This window comes from Ahaetulla prasina, chromosome 2 (assembly GCF_028640845.1).
Source record: "Ahaetulla prasina isolate Xishuangbanna chromosome 2, ASM2864084v1, whole genome shotgun sequence".
Classification (NCBI taxonomy): Eukaryota; Metazoa; Chordata; class Lepidosauria; order Squamata; family Colubridae; genus Ahaetulla; species Ahaetulla prasina.
Genome location: NC_080540.1, coordinates 20,583,106 through 20,589,105, shown reverse-complemented (window position 1 = coordinate 20,589,105; position 6,000 = coordinate 20,583,106).

Sequence of the window (6,000 nt, the reverse complement as noted above, 5' to 3'; positions counted from 1 at the left end):
GAAGGAGGCTCAGCAGAAGCACCTCAATGAGGACTAGGAGCATAGGCTTTCCAAGCAGAGGGAAGACCTGTGGGAGTGCAAGGCCAGGTAATGGCGCCTGGAGGCTCAGTGGGCTGAGATGGTTAGCCAGTTCCAGGCCATGATGCAGTCCCACTGGAACAAGGCCCTCCGGCTCTTTGCCACCATCAGCGCTTCCCTCCAGCCTTCGCCCAAATCCCCGCACCAGGAGGCTGAAGCAGACCCCAAGTTGGAATTTCTGCCCCCCTCCAACCCCCACAAAAAGACCCCCAAAGGGGGAGACTCTCTGCAGCAACACAAACGTTCATTGCACGTATCTGGCCCAGGGGCCATAGTTTGAGGATCCCTGATTTAGTGCAATATTAAAAAATGCAATTAATTTTTCTGCAGACCACCAAAATTTTCTCACGGACCACCAGTTGGTGACTGCTGTTCTAGTCCAGCCCCGTTAGGACTGGACTTTGAATTTGCAGCTATTGCAGCATCCCACAGTCACATAATTGTGATTTATAAGTAAAATAAATGGGGAAGCCAGCAGGAAATCTCAATTCAGTCACGTAAGGTCCTTGCTTAACAAAAAATGTAGTCCTCATTTAATAACAGCAACCAGGATGCCAGAGCTGTTGTCACAAAGTATTGCAGTCACAAAGTTTTTGACAACATCGCTTAATTACAGAGTTTCCTGCCCCAATTAGCATAGCTAAATGAGGTCTACCTGTGAACTATCACAATTTTTTTATTTTTTATTTTTATTTTGCATTTATATCCCGCCCTTCTCCGAAGACTCAGGGCGGCTTACACTATGTCAGGCAATAGTCTTCATCCATTTGTATACTATATACAAAGTCAACTTATGAATCTGGTAATGCAGTAGATGTGAATCAGAGGTATTTACAAGGAAGAATATTCTCCTATTTGGCTTAATGTAACCTAGTGTAGTCTCAAAAGCTATAAACATGGAGGAAGCTTACATGGAGCCTAAAACAGCTTTTTAAAAAACTACTGATCCTTAGGAATAATCCAAGAGAAAAACTGGATTTATGGACAAGTTTCTGGCTTGGCTTATTCGTTCATTGTCATGATTTTTAACTAGGGCTTGATGAACAAGCTATAGAATCCTAACTTACACTATACACTGATCTACCAAGCATGATTTACAACCACAGTGATTGGATCCATACATCAGCTAAGCCAAAATTAAACTACTTTGTTTAGCAGGGTATTAAAACTCAAACTTGGTAAGTTAAAAGTCGCAGGAGGCTGCTGAAGTATATTATTTCATGATTCAGTATCGGAAGACAGCTTGTTACAGCAATGTTTTATTGGGGGTTGTTATTTTCCTGTATGTGCTTTGCGCTGTTTATTATTTGTACTCCTAGAATTACTATTTTTTTGCTTGGTTACTTGATTAAACCACGACGAATTAAAACGCTGTTGCATTTATCTTTTTTATTTTTCCTCCAGATGATCTTGTTCATATTCCTCTTTCTTTTCTATTCCTGCTAATGCCTATTCAAACATTCATGTCCTCTAAAATAAAGGATAGGTTGGTGGGGATTTCAGCAGTCACGTCAAACATTTCTTTTTTGGAGAAAGTTTCAGATTTTTTGGCTTCCAACAATTATAGCCTGTCATGACTGAGTCATATAGATTCTAATGAGTATGCTCTCAAATGGGAGGTTTGCCCTGGAAAAAATGATGATGATTTATGCACAGAAGAAATAAAATTGAAGTTCATATGAAGAACAGTGACAGGAACTGTCTAGTCTAGTTTAATAAAAAGGACTAGGAGAAACATGATAGCAGTGCTCCAATATCTCAGGGGCTGCCACAAAGAAGAGGGAGTCAAACTATTCTCCAAAGCACCTGAGGGTAGAACAAGAAGCAATGGGTGGAAACTGATCAAGGAGAGAAGCAATTTAGAACTAAGGAGAAATTTCCTGACAGTTAGAACAATTAACCAGTGGAATAACTTGCCTCCAGAAGTTGCGAATGCTTCAACACTGGAAGTTTTTAAGAAGAGGTTGGATAACCATTTGTCTGAAGTGGTGCAGGGTTTCCTGCCTAGGCATGGGGGTTGGACTAGAAGACCTCCAAGGTCCCTTCCAACTCTGTTATTCTCTTTCTCTTTCTAGAATGAACAATTTTTTAGCTTGGTTTTCTCTATTATCTAATCCTTCCTAAGAAACCCATTAAGATGCTTTCCCTTGAAAACGTGTGAATGTGGCTAGATTGATGGATTGGTCTTAAGGACAAAGAATGCAAATATTACTAAGAGGGCCAATCTGGAAAGCATTAAACATAATAGATCCTAACAGATTAATGGCTGTTTCAAAATGTTTCAGTGCAAGATGGTGATGCTTATCTATTCTGGGAGGATGCATAAACAATTATACTCAATTGCTTGCAGCCATCACCATTGTATCCATCTGTCACAAAGACTGTTTTTTTTTCCAGAAAACAAAGATGTATAGAAAAACAAGAGAGTTTTGTTGGGACATTACCATTCAGAATTTCAAATCAGCATTTGAGGGAAATTGCAAACTTAATACACATGTTGACCTCTATTGCTTCCTGAGATCCAGTTGTTCCCTTGCCTTCATCCGTCAGTTGTTTTTATTTGAAAAATCACCATAGACAAAACTTAGAAAGATGTCATCTTGCCCCTTTCATATTTTAGCAGTCTTGGCTTCAGCTTGATTCTTCCCCATCAAAAGCTACGAGACGGGTTTGGAATAAGCCAGGCAGATTTAAATGTGATCCAAACTCTCATAATATGTTGTTATGGGTAACCCACTTCCTTAGCAGGCTTGCCAACCAATTTTCCGTAGTTCAGACAGAAAAGCATTCATATTTTATGAATTACTATTACTAATTATTACTATATAGAGTATATATCAGGGTGAAATCCAAATTTTTTTTACTACCGGTTCTGTGGGCGTGGTGTGGTTTGATAGGTGTGGCAAGGGAAGGATACTGCAAAATCCCCATTCCCTCCCCACTCCTGGGGGAAGGATATGGCAAAATCCCCATTCCCTCCCCACTCCTGGGGGAAGGATATGGCAAAATCCCCATTCCCTCCCCACTCCTGGGGGAAGGATATGGCAAAATCCCCATTCCCACCCCACTCTGGGGCCAGCCAGAGGTGGTATTTGCTGGTTCTCCGAATTGCTCAAAATTTCTGCTACCGGTTCTCCAGAACCTGTCAGAACCGGCTGGATTTCACCCCTTGTATATATACTATATAGAAGTAAGGAGAATTTTTCTGACAGTGAGAACGATCAACCAATGGAACAGAAGTTGCCTTTAGATGTTGTGGGAGCTTCGTCACTGGAAGCTTTCAAAAGGAGAGTGGACTGCCATCAGTCGGGAATGGTGTAGGGCAATGCTGGTGAACCTTTTCAGCACCAAGTGCTAAAACGGGGGCGCGTGCTGGAAACCGGAAGATCATCTTCCCAGCGCATGCATGCACGCTGGGCGGCTGCTCTTCCAGTTTCTGGTGCTCTTGCGCGCGTGAAGACCAGCTGGCTGGCATGCCGGAACTCAGAACAACAGGCGACAGCTCGTGTGCCCGGAGAGATGGCTCTGCATGCCACTTCCGGCATGTGTGACATAGGTTCGCCATCACGGATGTAGGGTCTCCTGCTTGGGTGTGGGGTTGGACTAAATGACCTACATGGTCCCGTCCAACTCTGTTATTCTGTATGGAGATTCTGTACTAATCAGTTTTTCAAAACATCTGATGTTTGACTGCTCAGCAGTACTTGCAAGTACCGTATTTTTCAGAGTATAAGATGTACCTTTTTTCCCACCTAAAAGGGGGTGAAAATTTGGGTGCGTCTTATACACCGAATGTAGCCCCTTTGACCCACTGCCCCCCCCCTTGGCTTCCGCCTCCCAGCAATTTACCTCCTTGCAGCAAGAAGAAAAGGCCCATTTCAGCTTCAGCACAGCCTAATTAGCACAAGTTGATTGTCCCCCACTCTCAGATGTTTCAGGCTGCAGGGATTGCCATTGCCTATTGCTGTGCAGGCCTCTGCTGCTTGCTGCAAGGAGGTAAATTGCTGGGAGCAATTTTTTTTCTTGTGCTAATCAAGCTATGCTGAAAACAAAAATGGAAGTAAAACAGGCTGTTTGCTGCAAAATTGCTGGGAGGCAGAGGCAGATTTCTTTTTCTTGTTTTCCTCACCAAAATAGCTAGGTGCGTCTTATAGTCCAGTGCATCTTATACTCCGAAAAATATGGTAGATCTCTTGACTGTATTAATTTGAGCCTGGTGCATTAACTACATCTAACTGAGCTTAAATGATGATTAATATTAGGGAAAAAAAGTTACAAAAGTCTAAAAAATCTACTTTTTTTTTTCATTCAGCTTTAAATTTCTATTAAGCTAGAAATGGGCTGCAGGTTATTTGGAATACCGAGTAGGAACATTGTTTTAACAAATCAATTAAATTTGGGTAAATAATATTTCATTAGAATGATAGTATATAACCCCTGGATGAGATTTACTCAACAAAATATTCTTTCCTGGGTATACTGGATCTCTTCAAGGATATATAATTGGGGTTGGAGTTCACCTTCTCTGTGTTGGAAGTGCAGTTATATTGGTTTCTGGCCCAGATTTTAGGCCTGCTCTAGGCCGACATAATTTGGGTTTAATCTTCAATGGTACATAGGCTGCTCAAAAAAGGAAAACATGCTTTTTGAACATGTTGCATAATACTGAAGTATGAAGAATGCTGGATATGTAGCTACTGCTAGGAATATGGTTCAATTTTAGTGCAGCCAGTACCTACAATAGAAGAATGGATATTGAAGGTTGCCAATTTGGCTGAGATGGCGAAGATATCAGCCTTTTTGAAAGACAATACGCAAGAAAGATACTTAAAGGAATGGAAAAAATGGATTGACTATATTCAACGTAGATATCAGACTAAGAGTTATCAGACTGTTTTTGAATGATTATTTACCGAAAACTTGGCTTTCTATTGATGCCATGGGAAACTGATCAATAGTTTCATACAGCCAACCTTTGTTGTTTGAGACTTGATGTGGTTATACGGGATGTACCGTATATTCATGCCCCACAGACATTCATGCCCCATGGACAATTTATTATATAAATTACAGTAAATGTTCAAATTGGGCCTTTAAACATTCCTGAGCATGGTAACATTTTCTCTAAAAAAGCAAAAATATTAATAAAATCTATTGTGATTGAGGGGCTGATTTTTGGTACATTCTATATTTGTTTGAAGATTATTATTTTTTGTTCTTTCCTCTCTTTTTTTTCTTTCATCCTCTGTGTTCAAATTACATTCCAATTTATTTTGGTTTTGGTGCTATTTAAACACCTGGTTAGTTTTTTCCTGTTATAGGACTAGAGATATTAAAAAGATACATTCAGGATACACGTTTTGCATACAGTAGAGAGAAAAGGACTGTACTTCTTGCTCTCATAAACATGGCATATAGTTTCGTGAACTACAAAACCTTTCACGTTCTGCCAGTGGTGAAATTCAAAAATTTTCCCTACCAGTTCTGTGGGTGTGGCTTGGTGGGCGTGGCTTGGTGGGATCATGTGACTGGTAGGCATGGCCAACTTTTTTTTTCTTTTTTAAGTATTTTTTTTACTACCAGTTCAGGCGAACAGGTAGTAAAAAAATGCTTTTAAAAAAAAGGTTCCCACGATCCTGCGGCACCGCTGATTGTCACAGCTGATCGTCGGAACCTTTTTTTTTTTTTTTTACTTTTTAAAGCATTTTTTTTACTTCTGTTTTGGCTGAATAGGTAGTTAAAAAAATGCTTTTAAAAAGTAAAAAAAATAAAAGGTTCTGACGATCAGCTGTGCCACGTGATCGTTGGAACCTTTTTTTTTTTTTAACTTTTTTAAAGCATTTTTTACTGCCGGTTCAGGCAAACCAGCCCGAACCGGTAGCATTTCACCCCTGCGTTCTGCCAAGGATGGGGAAGCTTGTC